Source organism: Protopterus annectens, chromosome 7.part0 (assembly GCF_019279795.1).
Source record: "Protopterus annectens isolate FY-2018-M chromosome 7.part0, PAN1.0, whole genome shotgun sequence".
Classification (NCBI taxonomy): domain Eukaryota; kingdom Metazoa; phylum Chordata; order Ceratodontiformes; family Protopteridae; genus Protopterus; species Protopterus annectens.
This window is the reverse complement of record NC_056739.1, coordinates 1,552,819,615-1,552,843,986: the sequence shown is the minus strand read 5'-3', so window position 1 is coordinate 1,552,843,986 and position 24,372 is coordinate 1,552,819,615.

Below are 24,372 nucleotides of genomic sequence, written 5' to 3'. Positions count from 1 at the left end.
TGTACAATACAGTAAAGTTGTTAGAGGGCATTTTAAATGTATTGTTTTGAACATTTTTCCAGTAAACAATGAAACAAAATGCATGCACCAATGACAAAACTGCCCAGTTCAGAACATTTCCATCATAAAAAGTCTACTCAACCTTCTATAGTCCACCAGTATCAGTAAATATACACAATCTCTGAAGTAGTAAAATCAACATTAAATAAATCTGTAACTAATAAAGAGGTTGCTGCTAGCAAACAATTTTATATGTCATTGTTTCCTCTACAAATAAAATGCCTGTTGCCCTTGAAGAATAAATTGCCTATGTTGCATGCATTAGAAAAAATGATAAGCTTGTAATACCTCAATAGGGAATGGAAGGCAAACTGATAACAGGTTCATAGTTAGTAGGTATCTTTGCCAAAAAGGACTGCAGCATCCACCCCCTTTACAACACAGTACAGTATCAGCAATGCATCTACCTACTGTGGGAGTAGAGCCCACAGCCTTCTGCATCAAAAGCAAGTACACTACCTGCTGTGCTATTAACAATGCAAGCAGACTTAGCATAAGCAGCACTAAACTTTTGTTCCCCTGCAGCTCTCAGCTCCTTGTAAAATCTACTCGACACTCAGCTGTATCTCTGAACTTTGCAGCACAAGAAATCTGGAAAAAGCCAACATTTATTGAGGGGGGGGGGGAGACAAAAGGCCAAACACCAGGGACACATTTTAAACATCGCTTGTATAATGTTGGAAAGTTTCTAGAATAAAATGCTGTGTTACCACCATACATTTCACTGCCACGTCTTGAACCCAGGGGACCCTGTGTAAAACAATCAGAGAAACATACCACTATGCCAAATCTGCTGAAACAGAGGAAGACAAACTTAAATGGTTGCCATTTAGTGAATTCAGTTCTCACCATAGCTGTCAACCTCTTAGCAAAAAACACCTGAAAAAAGTCAATAATGTGGGAATACAGCTGCCAGACATATTCAGTGAATTCAGTTCACACCATAGCTTTCAACCTCTTAGCAAAAAACATGTGGACAAAGCCAGTAATGGGGGGAATACAGCCCCCAAACATTCAGTGAATTCAGTTCTCACCATAGCTCTCAACCTTAGCACAAAATACGTGGACGAGGCCAATAATGGGGGAATACAATCCCAAAAATATGGGCAAATTTCAAATATCCATGTTATAAACTTAGACAATTGCTAGAATAAAAGGTTGTTTACCATGTACTTTCTGAAGAATATGAAGTCTGAAATTCAAATGCCTGTTATTTTTAAACATTTGTTAACCAGGAAATTAGTCTGACTTGGAACAAAACAAAGCCAATTTTCAGTAGAGCAGGGAGAAACACTCCAGAAACATCTTTGTAAGGGATGGGAGGACATGCAGACTCCACACAGCAGGCACCCCAGCCAAGAATCAAACCAGAGAACCTGTAGCTGTCAGGCAACAATGCTACCAGTGCACCACTGTACTACAAACCTTTGCAAGGAAAACTGAAGATACAGAAACCACAGATTTTATGAGGAACAGAACAAATATGAGGCAAAAATCTGCAATATTTTACAAACAGTGATGGGTAGGGAATTCAGGTCCTTGCCACCTGCATCCAAGGTACAGGGTTCAAGCCTGAGTATCTCTACCCACCACTATGTGTTAACAGGGGCATTTCACACACACACACACACACACACACACACACACACACACACACACACACACACACACACACACACACACACACACCTCTCCTGATTGAAGCAGCAAAAACACCCTTACCTCTCTCCGGACTGAAGCAGCAAAACACCCTTACCTCTCTCCTGATTGAAGCAGCAAAGCTCCATTGTCCGGAACACGCTCGACTGACTTCAACGCTTCCATGCAAGCCACTCCACCATTGTCTGGAAACCTGTGCTTGACTGCAATTCTTCAAAGTCAACTTACCTGTCTCCTGATTGGTCCCATGCCCCATGCGAGAGCTTCGATTGGTCCTGTCTGCGGATCAAGCAGTCCGGAGCTCCTCTGTTCTGTGCGGTCATCTACCGCACAGATTCCTGGGCATCTGCGGAGCAGAAAATACCTTCTCTGTAACTGGACTGCTGACTCAGGCAGTCAGAGTTTGCACAGATTCCTGGGAATCTGTGGGGCAGTCTGAGTGTGTCTGCACATGCGCGGAAGTCCATTACTCGTAATTTTTTTTTTTTTTTAATTTTATGTTTCACAATTTTTATTTCATTTGTTTCTAGGTGGGAGGGCTGCAGTCCTGCAGTCCGATAGCATGAGCCACCCCTGATACACAGATAGATATAGATATTTAGATATAGATATATATAGATATATATAGATATATGTGTAAGGAACAATTTGGAGGCAGAAAGACAACTTTTTAAATAAAATAACTGAAACTCCCAAAGAAACAGAATCTACTATACATCATCAAATGACGTTGTAAATTAGGGTCTATGTTAAATCATCGAATGCTTAAAAAAATGAATAATGATTTATTGAACCCATGTAAATGAAAGCTTACAGTCTCGAATGCTTAGAACCTTGGAAAAAAATCGCTGTTGCACAAAAAAAAAAAAAAAAAAAAACTGCCTCCTTATCATACAGCTCACTACTCCTCTAACATTTATGGCAATTTTCTCATTCTAGGCAGCATGTTAAAAGTTCACCTATCTAGAACGCTAGTGGCTACAAGTTCTTCACTAGGTGCTATTGTCCTAGCTTTTAAGTTACTCAGTGTCACTGCAGACATGTATCACTATTAATGCCATGACTATCCCATCTGTCCATTTTACCAGGTCTTAATTTTTTAAGTTACTGGTATTTATATCATATTTCAGATTACTTGGTGCAGTCTTTTTTAGCCCTGTCCTGTACCCCTTTAAATTTATGTTCTGTTATGAAGGTTTCCTTCAAAACAACCTTGTCATGATGTTAACTTGACAATGATGGTGCTGTCAAGACTATATCCAACTTTGAAGGCAGCAACATCCAAAGTCTTTTTCAGACTGTGATCATTAGAAGTTTCTTCAAAATCCACTTCTTCGCCCAATTTTTGGATGCCGTTTTCCATCTGTGCTTTCACTCCCATTTTCTTTACAGCTGGTTTCCAACCAACGCATTTATTCCTGTTTTGTTTCCTCATACTAAAAGCTATTAAGCCTTCATGCTTTCCCTGTTGATTTTTTTATGCTTTATGCAAGGTGATCTTTCACACATTCTATCTACTTTATGTCCTTTCTTTCCTATAATGTATTTATTTTTTTTATTTTTTTTACTGAGATGAATGATCTGGACACAAAAGAAGAGTAAATCATCAAAAGTTAATCTTTACTATGCATTTAAGTCAAAATGCTGTTTGCTGCATAACTTTAATGTCTAACTGTACTTCTGAGTAATATAATATTTGAGCTACCGTCCAAACTGTTATGGTGTCTTTCATGTTTACAGTATCTACCAAACCTTTATAAGGCTTACTATATACAGATAGACTCCAATATTAAGTTAATCACTTTTTGATGCAACTTTAATAACCTGCTAAGGCTGTGACACCAAAAGCAGGGGCTATGCCTGTTGCTGAAGGATACATTGGATTTATCAGTGAAGATTTGCATAGCGTGGGAACACTCAAAGGTTATTAGTGAAATCTATGTTAGTGATGTACTGCAGCTCTACTTTTTTAGGATCATGGAACTTTAGGGGTAAGGGTGCTTTTTCCTGATCTCCAAAAGCTGAGTGATCTAGGAGAAATTACTGTTAGTAAAGTGTTGTCATGGCATGAATCTTAAAAAATAACTTGCAGATCCAGCAGATGTGTATAACTTTCATGGAGTTTATATTCCAAATGAGAACTGCCAAAATGGACTGCATACCACATGACACAAAATCACTCTGGCTAGCTCATTAGTCTTAAAGCTAGAAATCTCATATTTACATGACACCTCACCTCCTTGCAAAAAATGCTTTTGTTTGCTTTTTAGTAAAAAGTTACCTTTCTTGGTATCAAGAATATTTTTACAATGGTCTTGGTATTGTTAGTTACTATGCATTTTTGCTCTCGCAACTAATTTCTCTCCATTTCTCCTCTTATCCTAGAGTTTGTTTAATAGGCTCCTAAATTCCAAACAGCTGTACACTCTATTTCTTTGTGAGTTTGTTTCTCCAGCTGTTGGTTTGACTGAATATTATTTATTTTATTTTATTATGCATTTATCTTGCCACATACATTGGATATAAAAAGTTTGCACACCCCTGTTAAAATGCTAGTTTTTTGTAATATAAAACAATGAGACCACAATAAATCATTTCAAAATTATACCCACCTTTAATGTGACATATTACCTGTACAATTCAATTGAAAAACAAATCTGTTAGGAGAAAAAATATAAAAAATAAAAAAAAAAACGTACAATAAGCTGGTTGCATTAGAGTGCACACCCGTAAACTAATACTTTGTTGAAGCACCTTTTGATTTAATTACAGAATTCAGTTTTCTTGGGGGACACACCTGCCATCAATTAAAGAGACTGATTAACACCAGTAATGTTCAGCTGTCCTAGTAGGATTTTCCTGACATTTACTCACTTGCCTGCTGCAGCAAAAGCCATGGTTCACAGAGAGCTTACAAAGCATCAAAGAGATCTCATTGTTGAAAGGTATCAGTCAGGAAAAGGGTACAAAAAATATCCACAGCATTGAAATACCATGGAACACAGTGAAGACAGTCATTAAAAAGTGGAGAAAATATGGGAAACAGTGATGTTGCAAAGAATTAGATGTTCCTCCAAAGTTGATGAAAAGACAAGACGAAAACTGGTCATGGAGGCTGCCAGGAGACCTACAGCAACACTGAAGGAGCTGCAGGAATTTCTGGCAAATACTGGTTGTGAACTACATGTGACAACAATCTCCCATATTCTCTATATGCCTGGGCTATTTGGTAGGGTTGCAAGGCAGAAACCTTTTCTTACACAGAAAAACATCCAGGCTCTGCTAAAATTTGCAAAACAATACAGCAAGTCTCGCAAAAGCATGTGGGAAACTGTGTTATGGTCTGATGAGATCAAGGTTGAACATTTTGGCCACAACTACAAAAAGTACATTTGGGGCAAAAACAACACTTTGCATCACCAGAAAAACACCATCCCCATGGTGAAGCATGGTGGTGGTGGCAGTATCATGCTTTAGGGTTGCTTTTCTTCAGCTGGAACTGGGGCTTTGGTCAAGGTGGAGGGAATTATGCACAGTTCCAAATACCAGTCACTTTTGGCCCAAAACATTCAGGCATGACAATGACCCCAAGCAGACATCCAAATCAACAAAAAGTGTCTTCACCAGAAGAAAATTAAAGTTTTGGAATGGCCTGGCCAGAGCCCATACCTAAATCAATAGAAAAGCTGTGGGGTGACCTGAAGAGGACTGTGCACAAGAGATGCCCTCACAATCTAACAGATTTGGAGTGCTTTTGCCAAGTCAAGATGTGCCATACTGATAGACTCCTACCCAAGAAGACAGAATGCTGTAATTAAATCAAAAGGTACTTCAACAAAGTATTAGTTTAAGGGTGTGCACACTTATGCAACCAGCTTATTGTATGTTTTTTATTTTTTATATTTTCCCCTAATAGATTTTATTTGTTTTTCAGTTGAATTGTACAGGTTATAGGTCACATTAAAGGTTGGAAAAGTTTTGAAATGATTTATTGTGGTCTCATTTTTTATATCACAAAACCTGGCAATTTAACAGGGGTGAGCAAACTTTTTATATCCAATGTACCTAACTTTATATACTCTTGAGTAATTCTCTAGGCCATACAATATACCATATGAAATCTCAAATTGTTTTAAGAAGACGCACTTCAGATACAACTTACTTTCCTCTGGAAATACTTGTCTATCCATTGCGCCGGACAAAATTTGATTAATTTTCTACTCTCATACATGGGGAATTGCTGGTATTTAGATTAAAATTAAGAATCTTAGCCAAAGCATCTCAAAGACTTATACTATCCATGTAGGTCATTGCAGTGTTTACAGAATGGTATCTAGAATGTCCCAGCAGTCAATATTGTCCATCAGCTAAGATTTACAAATTGGGATTTGTTGGGTAGATAAAACAGATTACATTTATAAACATCTGCCCCTCCCCCTCTCAAAGAAGGAGAAACTGTATATGACTTATGAGCTAGATAAACCTACTTCGCAACACAATTCAAAAGTTCACTTATGATGCTCATTAGGAAAATGAAAACACAAACACACAAAACAACCCTAAAATAAATAATCTATCATCCACAATCACCATGTATATTCATTGAAAATAATTAGCTTTTGTTCTTTCCTTAAACCTTCATTTCTCACATTTCTTTGACTGAATCACCTGCATAAAATTAATTATGGCATATAGTCCAGACATTATGTATTATTGCTGAAATAATTGTTTTATTATTATTTCATAAACAAGTGTGCTATAGGATTTACTAGGTTTCACTAAAATGGAGGTTTGTTACAATAATTAATGGGAATGTGATTTAACTATCTTGTCTAGGCAGGAAGCTGAATTAGCTGTCTCAGACAAAGATGTCCTAATTAAAGGCAAATCAAGGAAGTACAAGATATAGCTTGCCTCTGCAGTGCACAGAGACAGGAGGAAAGAGAGAGAGAGAGAGAGAGAGAGAGATGGAGCCTTGACTGTGCCCCGGGCAACCAGGTTTTGATTAGCAGCCCTAGCACTTCAGGAGTCAAGCTAAAAGGGAGTGGATTAAAGGGATGTCTCTCACTCGCTTCTCCTAGGGGGGTGGGTTGGGAGAATGTGCATACTCACAGGTACAGAGTTGGTTCAGTTTTCCTGGTAGAGATCCTGGAGATATCACAACAAAAAAAGAATAATAACAATTACAGACTAACTTTACATTAAGAAGGGAACATTTTACAGGTGAATTAGTATGATGCAATGCTATATTATAGTTCTATTTTAAGAAGAAAGCAGTTTTGGTTAATGGTAAAGTGAGTGGAGGTAAGCTGCCTATATGTGAATAGACTGAAAGCAAGAAAGAAAGCTTTTCCAGTGCCAGTGTGCCACTGTCTGAAATGGTGTGCTTCCCAGGCCTATTAATACTTGTGCAATTCCCATCAGGTGGTTGTCAGTTTTCAACATAGTGTGTCTTATTAGTTTAAGTGTGAATAAGTATTTAATCTTCATGGTAAATGAGCAACATGACTATGGCAAGTAAAAGTCAATATATGATACTTTGGTCTATTTAGAAGTTAAGATCAATTAAGGTTATTTATGGAGCTGTAGACTGTTTCGTCTGTAGTGCTCTTGTCACACACACACACACTGTAATCCTAAAGTAAAGAGACCACAACTGTTACCAGGAATCTATGAAAAAATGACCATTCTGACAGTATAACTGTATTAATTTAAGAAATGTTCATAAAATCCAGAAGTAAAATAAATTGATAGAACAGCTTAAAATGGGAAGAAATACAAAATGCAAGTATAGTTTAAACTCTTACAATAATAATAATAATTGTTACAAAAATTAATGGTAATATGTTTTGACTGAATCATAGGCATAAAATCAACTATGGACTATAGTCCAAACATCCTGTATTATTGCTGTACTAATTATTTTATTATTATTTAATAAGCAAATGAGCTTTATGGTTATGTTTCACTAACATGTAGATTTATCGCACTAATTAATGGGAATATGATTTAATTATTTTGTCTAGGTAGGAAGCTGACAGTTCTCTCAGACAAAGTTGTCTTAATTAAGGGCAGATCTAGGAAGTATAAAACACAGCCTGGCTCTGTGGTGTACAGAGGGAGAGATAGATGGAGCCTTGACTGTGACCTGGGAACCGGTGTTTAATTAGCACTCCCAGCACTGAATGAGCCAGGCCCATGGTGGTTGGGAGGCTATGCACACTCACATGCACACATAGTTGGTGCAGTCACCCTGGTGGAGATCTCAAAAACCACCAAGACTACTTTGGGGGAAGGGCAGGGTGTTTGGAGAAAACATACCTAGCAGAACTGAGGGACATCCTTCATGGTCAGCCTATTGCCCTCCCCTCCTTAACACTTCACCAAGTACATGCAGGAAATAGGCTCGACAAACAGAGAAGAAAACTATCAACTTCTATTTGATGACTGTCATAATCATAGCCTCCTCCCTACTGACACCTGCTTGGTTATTGGGGAAGAATGAGAGGGCTGACTGGCTGGATGAGACATAACAAAACCATATCAGAGCAAAAAAGAATATTAATAATTATGGAACGACATTAGTTTAAAAAACGAACATTTTACAGGTGAATTTGTATGATGGAAAGACATACTTTAAGAAGAATGCAGTTTTCATTAATGGTAAAATGAGGGGAGTTAAGCTGCCTATGTGTGAATGGACTGAGAGCAGAAAAGAAAGTTATTCCACTGTCAATGTGTCATTCTCTGAAATGGCTTACTTGCCAGGTTTGTTTATGCCTGTGCAGTTCCCATCAGGTGGTTGTCAGTAGTCTTCATAGTGTGGCTTATTAGCTTAACTGTGAATAAACATTTAATCCTTGTGCTGAAACGCAAATGTGACAGTGGCAGGTAAAGGTCAATGTATGATACTTTGGTCTATTTAGAATTTAAGGTTAATTAAGGTTATTTAGGGAGGTACAGACTTTTATCTGTGGAGCTGTAAGTGACATGCATGGAAGTACTGAAGATAGCACAGCTGTTACCAAAAATCTGTGAGCAAATATCTAACTTGACTGTATTTATTTCAGAGCTTTTCATAAAATTCTAAAGTAAAATATAGTAATAGAACAGCATAAAAAAAAGGAAATAAAAAATTTAAGTGTAGTTTAAGCTCTAATAATAATAATAATAATAATAATAATAATAATAATAATAATTTCTTCTTTATAGCATATAATGCAAATAACTTTAGAACAGCAGGCATTTAGAATTGAAAATATTAATCAATACAGACCATCATTTCCACCTGATAAATCATTTGAATATAATTCCCCATAAACACTGGATAAGGAAAAAGCTTTGATGTTTGCAAATCTTTGGTCACTACTCAGATCAGAGTGACCATTTCAAGCCACCTGCTGCACTGATTACTGTACTACTTTAAGCTTTACAGACGGTTTTGAGTAATGCATTGATTCTTCTTGTCTTGGACATATTGGCCACACAACTAAAGTAAAAGAAATGTTTCTGGCAGAATACAGTTCGGGTTAAGTGCAACACACTAGCTTTCTTGTGACCATTAAACAGGTTTGATGCATGGGTATGGTCAGTCCATGAAATCAGCCTGTGTAGATTACACCTTAGTGTTATGTGATTTTTCCTTCATATTGGGTACCTCTGACTTATCCTATTCTTTATTTATTTATTAGCTTGTTTGTTTTCCGGGGTAGAGCATTGATCTCCATGGACCTTTTAAACACTTGGCCTGGGAGCGGTGTCTGGTTAAGTAACTTGTTCAGAGTCACACAGTTAGGCAATTGAAGCTGATTGAATTAAACCTTGCACCACTGGACCACAAGAAACAGCTCAGTAACCGCTCCTTAATGCTCGAAGCCAACTGCTTCATATTGTACATAGCTATGATATTAAAATTAATGAAAATCATAAAGCAATACTCTAAGGTCTTACACAATTATTTAACATTGAGGGTACATGCAAACTATTAAAGCTATAAACTGCTTTACCTTATGTGGAACTGCCATGAACTTATTTTGGAATATGCATAACCAGAACGTATATTCAACCACACTGATGCTGGATTGTGGCTGTAGTTTTGTGCTCAACTTCAGTTAAAATTATATTTATAAACAAATGATCATTGTATTTCACTGCATAAAACAAAAATGGTGAGCATTTAATATTGTTATGTAGGATTTGATCAGTCACAATGCATAAATAAAACTGTCTGGAAAATCAACAGAAGACCACACCTGGTAATGAGCATGAATGAGGAGAAATCTGATATGCAAACATGCAATGTACATGACATTTAAGTTAAGCAAGTTATATATATATATATATATATATATATATATATATATATATATATATATGTGTGTGTGTGTGTGTGTGTGTGTGTGTGTATAATATATATATATATATATATATATATATATATATATATATATATATATATATATATATTTCTGATGTAAAATATTTCCTCAGCCTAATATTTCAAACCTGCGGTAGTATATGTAAATGTTTTTGTAGTGAGTATTTTACATCCAAAATATAAGTTTGGTAAGTATTACATGTCTACAGACACATTCTCTCATATACACACAAATTCAGAAGCAGTGCAGCTTTTAAAATGCACAATTAAAATCAGTTAATAATGACAGCCATTAAAAGTTTCTTACCTCTATATCTGTCAACATCCAGATTTTCAGAGAATGTCCAGATTTTTACATAATTTTTCAGTCTGTTTCTCATAAAATGTGTGGTTTGCTGGCAAATCATTGAGGGCTGAAGTCAATGGGACAGATTCCCAAAGAGGGGTTCTCAGTGTAAGTTTGCCCTGATTCTGAAAGACCTGCTGTTAGTGTAAAGTGACTTATTTTGGTGTAAGGCCTATCTATAAACAGGCTTACTACAGAGACCAGATTCTAAAGCACTTGCTCTCAGTGTAAGTGTTCATTTATACTGAAAGCAAGTCTTTTGAAACTGGGGCTACTAAATAATGTCTTAAATTTGAAATTTAGACTTCATTTCCTTCCAAAAATGCATGCTAACACAAATCTTGTTATTCTAGCAATTTTCTTATTTTATAAGAACAATATTTAAACTCTATCCCTATTTTTGAGTCTTTGACTTCCCATTTAGGCTTTATCTAGATTTCATGAGCTAGGAGGTTGAGAGGTATGCATACCTCTTAATTTTAAATAACTGCTGCAGCCACTGATTGAGGGATCAAGCTCTCTCTCACACACACTTCTTCTGTCATGCACACAAGCACATGTGCACTCATACTAGCAGACAGAAACACAAACGCACACAGTTTTCTATTTTTTAATTTTCTTTTTTCTTACTTTTACACTCACTAAACTGCAAAAGCACTGCTTAGCGAGTGTAAAATAATGGTGGCTGCTAGCTCTGTTACAGTCTGAGCTCCATGGCAGCTTAATATGCTGCTGTGAAGTGGCAGACTAGTTTTTCATTGGGTATTAGCTGAGCATTAGCACCCTGCTGGAGAATGTTCTTTCGCTAATCAGAGTGGCAATGTAGAGGTTGCCCATACTCTAAGGTATGTTTAACAATCACATTTTTTAATACAAGCGTAGGATTTCTAACAGTTTAGTAAATGGCAGTTTACTTAATGTTCAGATGTGACTGACTATCATGCATCCATTCAAACTTTTCACTTGTTCGAATGGTGAGAAGACTGGCAAAAGTGATTGAATATGAAAAGATCACAAATTGCTGGTCTTCTCATGCGTGAGCTCAAGGTACAGTGAGGACTGTGCATTTGCCCTTTCCCACTGTAGTGTGTTTGTGGAGCTGGTATATATAAGTTGCGGGGGTGTGGGTGATGCAGGGGTCTTGCTCCCCTAGAAAAATAATAGTTTTAATTCTTTTGTTTTTCATTATTTTTACATGTGTTCGAGACACATTTGTTTGAGTACTTTGTACTTATTTTTTTTTTGCTTTGAGGAGCCAGTATAGCCTTGAATACCTAATGTGCTGCATAAACAAAGCCAAAGAAAAAAATCAGTGTTATCTTCCAGTAATTTATGCTTCCTCCCTTTCCCTATCTGAAGAAAAGAAAACAGTGTTATCTTCCATTATTTTTTTATGCTTCCTCCCTTTCCTTATCTGACTAAACCTTCCATTTATCCTTTTCTGCCCAGGCCTCACCTGCTCATTCTCAAGGCCCTAAATCACTTCTCAGCAGTTATCCCTGATATTAACCTTCACCAGCTTGGTCTTTTGAATCTTCCGAAGGCAGATCCTAACATCTGCTCAGTGTAAAGCTGTGGTGTATGGTCTGTATGAAGGCCAAGCAGGCATACATAGAAGTTACCATTCTGTAGCAGTCAGTCATTGGCAGTACCAGAGGAGGTGACACACAGTGACATAGAGGTACATGTCATGTACTTCTACCTTATGTGCAAAGGATGCGTGTCACCTCTCCTAAACACTGAACCTGTACTTGTTAGGGACCCTAGTCTTCACAAGTGTTGGGACAAACAAAGGGACATCCTACTCACTCTCTCTCTCTCTGCCTCAGGATTGAATAGCTATTGGTAATTCATGTCCCACCAAGCAACTCATTCCCAGATCTGAGTTTCCAGTAGCAGGGACAGATAGCTTGCTTCTATGCCAGTGAGTCTGCTGTCTATCTGTAAATGCTAAGTTGGAAGTATCATATAGTTCCTCAAATTATGTTTTAAATACTGGATACAAATAAATAGAAAAATATGCATTGCATTAGCAGTGGGTAACATGTCTGAGTGCTTCAGTGTAGATAAAAGTAGACTGTGAATGATGGAAGGCATTATAAAACTATGCAGTAAACATGAAAAAAATAGGATTTACAGCTAATATGATTGTTAGGACTATGACCCGGTCAGAGTATGCCACTGCACCAAATAAAATACATGATGTAGGTAAAATGTGAGTTATGTCAGGGAAAATGTGTCTGGAAACTAAAACATAGCTGTTTAGTTTTATGAAATATCCTAAAGCAATAAGTGCATTGTGTGTTGGAGTTAAAATACTGAAAAGTGGCAAAGCTGTAAAGCTACATTCACCAGCCCAAATGTCAGGCTCATAAAAATGGTCTTTTTCAATAACATCGGCTTAACGTTTCAGCACATGTTTTTTCTTAAAACCTTCCTGATAAGAAGCAGTGAATTTTTTTTTCAGATACCCCTTCAAAGACAATTTTAAACACAGAATGCAAATCGCCTTTTGATTTGAAAAGTGATACTCTTTATTTGAACAAAGTAGTCTAAAGAAATGTCTGTACTGGCTAGAATAAAATATTTTGAGCTTTCGGTACTACAAGGTTGTACTTGCCAAATTATTGCTGGATTAAGAAAGTTAATCCTTAAAGCAATTAAATGAATGCAAGTCCATTACTTTGTTGGTTGCCAAAATTTTAGCAGACAATTTAGCATAAGTCTTATAAATAGAGTACTGTGTATATTGTTAAGCCACAGAATGCACCATTTCATATGGAGATAAACTATACCCATCGATAAAACATTTATTGGTTGGAATAATGCGAGATCTACATTTTTGAGTTTAGGGACAAAATGCTATACATTGACTGTTATAAGGCTGTATCCAATGGAAGTTCATGTTGTGGGCAGATTTCTAATGCATTTGTCACAAAATATTTGACATATTCATATTTAACCTAAATTTGTTCATAAGTTCTTAAGTGCATACTAGGCTAACAACCACTGGGGCCTTTATAAGCCTAGCTGTGCAACCCAAACATGTCCCTTTGTATCTTGGGCATTTATATTAGTATGGGGTATGTTATTCAGGACACTGCTAAAAATTATATGGAGGAGGTATGTTAGTTTGGACATAATTTACTGTCTGCCTCTGTCCATCAGAAATGTAGAGGTTGAACCCAGGGTGAATTTCTGATTTCCCATCCACTAGTCAAGGTTACACTTGAATAGGGTTAGGGAGGGACTCTGCATCACATGGACGGGGAGCCTATTCCAGAGAATAGGGATCCTCTCACCAATGTGTCCTAGTTATGTTGCAAGCAACATTTAAATACTTATATTTAGTAGTTCTGATGCTATTTGTTTTGTAGATATCAAAAAGGTCCATCAGAGCTGGATTCAAGCATACCTTGTATGGCAGGCATAGATCACTTCTCAACTGTCTGTAGGAGACTGAGTTAAGTATAGAAATAGGAATTTAAGGTGCTCCACATAGGACAATGTGTTTATAACCCGACTTCTCTTGGTAAGCAACTTTTGTGGTCACTCCAGGTATTGCATATGTCTGGTCAGGTACATGCCAAAGGGGGCATTACACTCAATGATGGATTTGATGATGGCCGAGTAAAATGGCACTACAACTTTCCTGTGAACTGTAAAAATAAGAATTTCTATATCTTTTCCAGAGGAGATTTTACAGATTTGTCTCTGAAATCAGACTTTGGGATAGCACTGCATGACAGAGCTACAGTTCGTAGGCTGAGGCTTCAGATATGGCTTATGGAACTTTTGGGGTAAAATTTGAAACAAATGGCTAGGGAATACCCATTAGCTGAAATGTCTATTGGAGTACATTAAAACAGAAGACTTCATTCAAACATTATGAACAGTTTTGATTTAATGAGAACCAACACACAGTGACTTTACTTTAATGCAAAGTGATTCTATAAAAAAAGAAATATAGCTGTCACAGTGTTTGACTTCCATGACTTCCTTGACTTTATAGAATATATACCTGTCCCTCCAAACCATTCTGTTGATGTTGCAGAAGAGATTTAGATCCTTAAGACTATTTCTGATACCATTTAACTTGCCGATGTGCAAAAAATCCATCAGTAATGAGTCAGAGGATGTCTTCTATGCCAGACACAGGTCATCTCTTAATAGACGGTAGGATACTGAGTATAGTGATAGGGCTTTGAATCGGTCCATGTAGGATATAAACTATGTTATGAAGCATGAACTATGTCTTAGAATTGGAAAAGCTGTGGTTTTCTTCACTGTTGACCAATGCATGCTCACAGTGGAAGGCACTGACAAGGTGTATACAAGGCTTCCTTGTATACCATGTGTTGACGTACTTCTTTCAGGTTCGTCAAGGTAAAATTCCTTACAAGGATAAACGGATGCAGCAGACAAATAGCACTATTTATGTGTAATTAAAAATGGATAATATGTTGACACAAAAGTATTATGTTTAAAAGTAGCATGTATAAATGTAACTACATGTGCCCAGATAGCATCTGACTGTCATCTACATCTTCTTCTTCTTTCGGCTGCTCCTGTTAGGGTTGTCACAGCAGAGCAACTGTTTCCATTTCTTCCTGTCCTCTGCATCTTGCTCTGTCACACCAACCACCTGCATTTCCTCTCTCACCACATCCATAAACCTTATCTTAGGCCTTCCTCTTTTCCTGTTACTTGGAAGCTTCATCCTTAGCATCTTTTTCCTAATATACTCTGCATCCCTCCTCAGCACATGTCCAAACCAACGTAATCTTGCCTCTTTGGCTTTGTCTCCAAACCTTCCAACCTGGGCTGACCCTCTAATATACTTATTCCTAATCCTGTCCATCCTTGTCACACCCAGTGCAAATCTTAACATCTTCAACTCTGCCACGTCAAGCTCTGACTCCTGACTTTTTGTCAGTGCCACTATCTCCAACCCATATAACATAGCTGGTCTCACTACCTTCTTGTAGACCTTCCCTTTCACTCTTACTGGTACTCGTCTGTCACAAATCACTCCTGACACTCTTCTCCACCCACTCCATCCTGCCTGTACTCTCTTCTTCACCTCTCTTCCACACTCACCATTACTCTGAACTGTTGATCCCAAGTACTTAAACTCATTCATTTTCACCACCTCTACTCCCTGCATCCTCACCATTCCTCTATCCTCCCTCTCATTCACTCACATATATTCTGTCTTAGTCCTGCTGACCTTCATTCCTCTTCTCTCTACAGCATATCTCCACCTCTCCAGGGTCTCCTCCACCTGTTCCCTACTCTCACTACAGATCACAATGTCATCTGCAAACATCATAGTCCACAGGGACTCCTGTCTGATCTTGTCTGTCAACCTATCCATCACCATTGCAAATAAGAAAGGGCTCAGAGCTGATCCTTGATGTAATCCCACCTCCACCTTAAACGCATCTGTCACTCCCACCGCAGACCTCACCGCTGTCACACTACCCTCGTACATATCCTGTACCACTCTTACATACTTCTCTGACTCTCCAGACTTCCTCATACAATACCACAACTCCTCTCTAGGCACCCTGTCATATGCTTTCTCCAAATCCACAAAGACACAATGTAACTCCTTCTGACATTCTCTGTACTTCTCCATCAACACTCTCAGAGCAAACATCACATCTGTAGTGCTCTTTCCTGGCATGAAACCATACTGCTGATCACTAATCATCACCTCCCTTCTTAACCTAGCTTCCACTACTCTTTCCCATAACTTCATGCTGTGACTGATCGGTTTAACTGTCATCTACATAAACAAGCTGTTAAAATTAAATAAAACAGAGATAGAAAGTAAAGATTTTATGGTAACTGCTACCATGAAACAAACATTCCACCTTACAGAGAGACCTGTGCTGTCCCTGTTGGAAAAAGAGGGATAAAGCCCTATATCTCAGGTGACCTGAGTTAATTTAGTTGTTTAGTTACTTTTCCTGCTCAAGACCATTCCTACTCTCAACTTTATTTAACTTAAACGAAGTAATCCTAACCTCACATAGTGACTAGTGCATTCATCTTTTTTTTTATTTTATAGGGTTGTGTTTTTTGTCCTTTAACTCTGCTTTAATATCTTTTCTCTTTTTTTCTTTCTTTTTAATCCTAATTTATATATTTGACCATTGCATTTATTACTTATTTACCTTAAAGTATTGTGATTTTTTAAACTCTTTAGTTACATATTATCTCTTTCAGTTATACTTTGAGAAGCATTGTAACTCAAAATATCATTTATAGTTTAACTTCAACCATTTATATGTATTGCATATTTAAATAATGTTATTGTTTAACTGATTTTTTGCAGCTTTTCTCTTTCAGCCTCTACTGAAAAGAGTTCTTGGCAAGGCCCAGTTGGACCTTCCAATTAACCAAACATTCATGCATGCATAATTAAATAAATAACTAAATAAATAAATAACATTTAACTATATTTATATTTTCCATGTTTCTTATATATATTCTTTGTTAGCCATTATTGGGCCTAGAAGAGATCCTCTCCCCCGCATTACATCTGTATAACATATGCATGTATATAAAGCATATACTTCAGTACATATGGGAAACACCATTTAGTTGTCCTCTAGGCCAGTGTCAATAATAGGGCTTCCACCTTCTTTTGTTCACAAAGCAGTAAAGCCGTACCTTGCTCTGAGGTCTACATTTCTGTAGTTTCATCTTCTTATCCCTCAAACTGCTGCACCATTTTCTGTACCACCATCTCTTCCTCCTCAACCACTGTCACTGACTGCTCTTCTTCATTTTCTTCTTTGGCTCACTACCTCAACTGGGAGATCCATAAAGGTAAGTCAACAAACTCACATGTAGTGAAACACCTTTTGTCTTAGGCCACCCTTGTGAAAGGTCCTACACTTAATAGGATCTACTTCCATGCCCAGTTCACCTTCCAGTGTATAAACCTGCCATAGCGTTTTCAAACCAATTGGCCATCAAGATTGACTCTGAGATCTGCCTCCTCTAGAACTCTCCAGAGTTCTTGTCTCATCCTCCACTTGAGGCACTTCTCAGACTCCATCCTTGTCTGCTTTAGTCCATTCCTGTTCACCTCCTCTTCCATTTAGGTCACCTTTGCTCATCCACAACAATCTCCTCCATTTTGTTTCGGGGATCTTTAACAGCTATCGATCCCTGTACTCCCTCTCCTCCTCATCTCTCTCTTTTCTAAGTGGGGTATTATGTACTACCTTACTAATCCCCTTCAATGCACAAACTGATGACTTGGCCCCATCTTCCTTCACCTCCGCTTCTCAGTGAACATATTTACCAGCCTCTCTTAATTTTCCCAATGAGGGTATGATAATGGACCCCAAATGCTGTCTTGGTCATGCCTTTTGTTGCTGTAGCACCAAATATTGGCACACACCTTCACTTCCTCCCCATCTCATCTTCATCAGTACTCTTCTTCCTCCACTGTCAGGGACTGCTCAGTCCCACCATTTATTAGTACCCGTCATTGTTTCAGTGTAAAAATTAATGACTTCCTCTCTAGTATGGCAACAATTAAACCTTAGCTGTCACTTATGTTTTTACAATTGGTTTTAATACCAAATGGGGTACAGCCGCTCTTCCTGTAAATGTCATAGCTCTGAACTCATCTCTACTCTTTGCTGATATATCAGTGCTGGAAAATCTTCCACCATCTTCACTTTCTCATTTCCCATTATCAGACCAATACTTTTTGGCAGACTATCTGTAGATGCAATCTTTCATTTCCTGACAATGTATCTTAACAATGTATCTGAACAATTACTTGCCATCCCCTTGAATACAGGCCACTGTTTGGCTGTTCTTGAAGGATGGCCCTTATTTACTTGTGGCTCTAGATCAGTGCTTTCTTTGTTCAGTTCAGTGACCCAGTCTTTCACACATTTTGTTCTATCACCACCCTCCACTCCTTCCAACACCAGTATTATTTGAAATTTAACTGTATGAGACCTGTTGTTAAGGTCTCTTTATCTAACCTTAACTTACTCTTCAGTATTTCACACTCATGTCTTTTATATATATATATATATATATATATATATATATATATATATATATATATATATATATATATTTTTTTTTTGAGTCCTTTAGTTTTTGTTTTAATGTTCCCCACTACAGCCTGCATATTCCCCATATCAGCCATAATGGCATCTAGTTTCTTTAGGGTTACATTATAGCAATCTCCCCGATGTGCCATTTTCCTCTTTTTCTTCTTCTTTACCCCCGCTAGATTTCCATTAACATCAGCAGTTGCTCAAAATTACCACTCATAATTTAGGATTTTCTTTTTCTAGTTTCTTTAAATTTTCTCTATATCCCATATCACTATTTCACATGTATGTTTTCCTAACCTGTAAATTTTTTTCTGCTCCTTATATAACCACTCAGCATTCTCCTAAACAATACCCATTACAAATAAGTTCAGATGTCTAAAAAATATTCATTTTAACATCATCTGTACTAAAAACAAAGTCATGTTGTTTGCAACCTAGATATCAACACAAGAAATAGACATTACAAGGCGAAAAAATCTTATATTGGGCTCTCCTTTAATCTCTCAAAATATTTACAACAAAACTATGGTTCATTTCAAAACCAGAGGTCTGTCAATATATGAAGGAATAAGGTTATGTTTACTTATCAACAAATGTTAAAATGCTCTTGTTCATAGGGTCATAGGTATATACTAGGCTGATGACCACCAGGGCCTTTATAAGCCTAGTATCACAACCCAATCCTATTGTGCCTCCTAGTAACATGTGTGTCTAAAATGGAGGGGTATGTTAATGGGGGAATTGCCAAAAAATTATTGGGTGGGTATGTAAATTAGAAATGTTTACTGTTGGTCTCTATCTGTAGGACACATGGGGGCCAGACCAGGGATGAATGTATGATTTCCCATCCAGTGTTAGTTAAGGAATGTTTACTGTTGGAATCTGTCTATAAGAGACATGGGGGTTAGCCTCAGGATGACTTTACAATTTCCCACATAGATGGAAAGCCTATTCCAAAGTATGGTGATCCTTTGAGACACATATATGTCTTGCCAGTGTGTTCTATTTATGTCAAAGCAAAGTTTAAATCGCTGGATCTTGTGTTTCCAGGGCTATTCATTTTGTGGATGTGCAAAAGCTCCAGCAGGGCTGGAACAAAGGATGCCTTATATGTTAAGCACAGATCACCTCTCAATAACTTGTGGGAGACAGAGTACAGTGACAGGGCTGTAAAGCAATCTGTATAGGATGATGGGTTTCCTGCATTCTCTTGGTGAGGAACCTCAGTAGGCATTCTAACTGTTGCATATGCCTTGTTAGGTACATACCAAAGGTGGCATTGTACTCAATGATGGGTCTGATAAGGACTGGGTAGAGAGGTACTATAACTTCCTTGGATCTGGATGCCATATCCCTACTTATAAGTTGGGCAATGTAGAATGATTCTCTTATCACCTTGGCTATGTGTTGATCAAAGGCCAGATTACTGTCTACATATGTTCTCAGATCTCTAACTACTGGGTCAGTTCTTAGGGGGGGTTTATTAATGGAGTGATTTGTCTGGGTTGAGTTTTTCCCAAAAGGCACTATAATGCACTTTATTGTGCTGAGTTTTAATCCATGGCTTTGACACCAATCATTTGTATTAGGCCTTTTTGCAGGGTGTCGGTGTTATGGGAGAAGGATTTATGATAGCTCCCAATCTGCAGTCATCTGCAAACTTGGTAAGTGAGAAGCCCTTGACTTTTGTCTTGACCTCTGAGAAGTAGATGCCAAACAGGAGTGGACCCAGCATGGAGCCCTGTGGTACTCTGCTGGTTATATCGAGAAAGAAACAAAACTAAACCAACTAAAAAAACAAAAAGCGGAAACCAGTGACCAAACACAGCTTTATTAATCAAAAGGCACTTTCGTCTATTGAATGTAGACTTTAGCAGATAAAAAAGCAAACAATAATGCATTTTAAAATCCCTGCCAACTATGTGACCAATAGCAGGAAGAGTAAATTTAAAGAGACCCAGACATAAAAAACATCATGTACTATTAAAAATATACATATGTGAAAAAATATATATACAAACACTTAAATATAAGCATTTATAAATAACAATAATAAAACACATACATATAAACACTTTTTCATCTATCATAAAATGTAATCTTCAACAGACTAGAAATACTAACAAAATCATTAAGACCTGAGGGAACAGTGGTATTCAGAAATATTTGCCACCAAAGTTCTCTTCGTTCCAGGAAAATTGACCATGGACCACCCCTCAGATTTACATTTACCTTTTCCAAAATATAAAATAAAAAAATCATGTTGATTACACTTAACATGATGCTTTTATATGCCTCTTCATATAATAAATGTGTGCATAAATTCTTTGCTTAATTTTTCTCCCAGTTTTGCCAATATAAAAAGATGGGCATTGCTCACATAAAGCAATATAAACATTACCCTGAGTTTGACAATTATAGCAGCCTTTAATCAAAAATTCATTACCCATGACAGAAATCCTGTCACCAACCTGAATGTACCAGCACTGAGCACATGGCCCACATTTATCCACCTTACCAGTAGTCCCAGGTATTGAATTTGAAATTTGATCAAAAAAAATCTTGAAACTCAACCCTCACCTATAAACAATCCAAGGACAAGCACCCAATTTATCAATTAAATTCCTATCAAAAGAAAAAAAGTTCCCAATTCTTCACTAAAATAGAGGCAATATGGGTGATCCAGACTGTATGTAGTAATAAATGAGTGACTGTATGAATGGCTCAAATTATTAACAGGCTTAACAGGAACCTGAACCCTGTCCAATTTGGAAAGTGGGTATATTAGAATCAGAATCATTAAATCTTAATGAGGGACAATAAAAATTAGACATTCTCTTCCTCATGACCTCATTCGTAATAGAGTGAACCAAAACACCAGGATAGCCCCTGTCCAAAAACATATTATACAAAGTGTTACATTCCTATAAAAATCATCAGAGCTAGAAACCATCCTTGTGGCTCTAACCATTTGGCCTTTCACAACAGCTCATTTTTGGTGAAAAGGATGGCTACTGCTAAAATGCAAAAAAGTATTAGAGTAGATTGGCTTTCTATATACAACAGAAGAAATGTCATGAGTAACAAGTTCCTTTTCAATGTAACATCCAGGTAATTAATAGAATCATGTCCAATAGAATGAGTAAATTTCAAAAAGGGGGTTGTATCATTAATATAAACAAAAAAAGAAGAAACAAGATCAACAGGACCTGTCCAAACTACAAATAAATCATCCAGAAAGCACATATACAAATGGACATACTGAAAAAAGATCACAACTAAACAGAAAGTTACTCTGCCAAGCTGCCATAATGAGATTAGCAAATAAAGGACTGCAAGCTGACCCCATGGCAATACCAGAAGTTTGTTTAAAATATTGACCCAGGAAATAAATATAATTATTATCTAAAACCAATTCCATAAGTGTAGTTAATACATTCACCCTGTCCTGGGCTAATAACATATTGAACACCAAATAAACAGAAAACCACAAAAGACCCTGCTCATGGGGAATACAGCTAAAAATATCCTTAACATCAATTGTGATAAAAACAAAATCTAAAGCACAATCAATCCCTTGGCATCTTGTTAAAAAATCCCAAGATTTTTACATAAGTATGGAATATTCATACCAAGTGCTTTTAATTCACAATCAAGAAAGTTAGCAATACAGCTAGTTTTCGAATGACCCATATCAACAATAGGCCTAAAAGGTGGGCCAAAGATGTCTTTGTGGATCTTTGGCAAGCCAAATATTGTAGGAACCATTAGGTAATCAACACATAAACTTGTATTCCAAAGGTGTAATTTGGCCTTGTATCAACATATCATATAAGCAGGTATCAATCTTTTGATAAGAAATATTAACCTCATTAATAGATGCCTCAATATAAAAACCATCATAAAAAATGTTAAAATTATGCTGTTTATAATCAACCTGCTCCATGATAACAAGGCCGCAGCCTTTATCAGGAAGCATAATCCTTAAACCAGCAACCTTAAGCTCATACAATAATTCTCGCTGTTTAGAACTCAAGTTCAAACTCTGTATAACTACTACCCTGCTCTCTTTCACCAACACTATCCTTCCTCATAGAAACAATGGCTTGTTCTCCTCTGCTATATTTCTGAATCTATCAAAGGCTTTTGACATGGTATCTCACAAAATACTACTCTCTGTTCTCACTAATCTTTCCTTTTCCCATTCAGTCACCAACTGGTTCCACAGCTGTCTGACCAGCCACCAATAATCAGTTGCTTGGAAGGATAACTTATCTCCTCATCCTTCCGTTACTCTCGGTGTCCCCCAAGGCTCCATCCTTGGACCCCTACTATTCTCCCTATTCACCAAAAACCTACATACCTCTACCAAACATGCTTCTCTCATACAGTATGCAGATAACTCCACCCTCATCTGCTCTGCCCACACTTTACCAGAACTCCAAAAGATCACACAAGAGTCATTTTCATCAGTAGAAAGCTGGCTAACCAATGCCCAGCTTCTACTCAATCCTAGCAAAATCAAACTCCTTACCTTCCAACCTTCGAAATCTACTCAGATTTCCCCCCACTTCAATATTCTTGCCAAAGACAACAATGTCATCTCCTCATCAGATCACACCAAACTTCTTGATGTGGAGATAGACATCAATCTCAAATTTGACATCCACATATCGGTAACCATTAAAAAAGTACACAGAAAACTTGGTGCTTTGTATAGAAACAAACAATACCTAACCAAGACAGCCAGAACTTCCATTGCCAATTCCAAATTGATCTCTACCTTACTCTACACTTCGCAAGTACCTACCAACCTTAGACAGTCTGACCTAGACAGGCTCAATGCCTGCTAGCATAAAATTGCAAAATTTGTTTCAGGTGGATCCTACCACAGCCACCACTGCATCTAAATTAGGGAACTAGACTGTCTTGAACTCCCACAACTTCTTCACCTGAATCAACTCTCCTTTGCCCACAACTAGTAAACCATCCTCACAAAATCCCATCACTACAAAACATTCTCCAACCCTATTTCCCCTCTAGGCTCCTACTGTCCAACAGCAAAAATTTACTTCTTATCACCAAAGCCAAAAACTAAGAAGGAGAAGCTCTATTCTCCTGTGCTATATCCAAACAATGGAATAACCCCCCCCCCCCCATAACCACACTACCTTCCAGCAGTCTCTTCAAGACTGCACTTAAGTCTCACCTAAAAATGCACTGGCTCTGTCCTTGTTCTAATACTGACTAAAAAAAAAGTAAATCTGTCTGAGTTCTTATTACCTGCTACTGAGCATATTACACCTTAGGTAGTAATGGCACATTTAACCAGATATTGCTAAGTCTACATCTACTAATTACACTAGTTTTCTTTATTATTCTTTCTTGTTATTTGTACATGCGCCTATTGCTCTGTTTATTGTATGTCATGTTATTTACTGTAAACTCAATTTACTCATGTATTGTTGCTCATTTATTATTTGTGGCACTTTTCTCTGCAGGCCTCTGCTGAAAAAGGACCTCTGTCCAGTCACGGAATTTCACAATCACAAATAATAGTCATTCTGTGTAAACACTTCAACTCTATTACTCACGCCAAATCTTTTAATGCAAAGCTTTCGGGTTAACCACCCTTCATCAGTACATGGAAAAAATAAGTTCTTACACTGTTTAAAAAAGGAGCCATTTAAAATCACGTGCTACAGCCAGCCTATCATCCTAATTAACAATTAAATTTTTAAAGGAAAAGCACTCAATACATATAGTTACATTTCTAAAACTTTACATTTGTCATTCAGTTAATACCAATACTGCTTAAAACACACACTAAC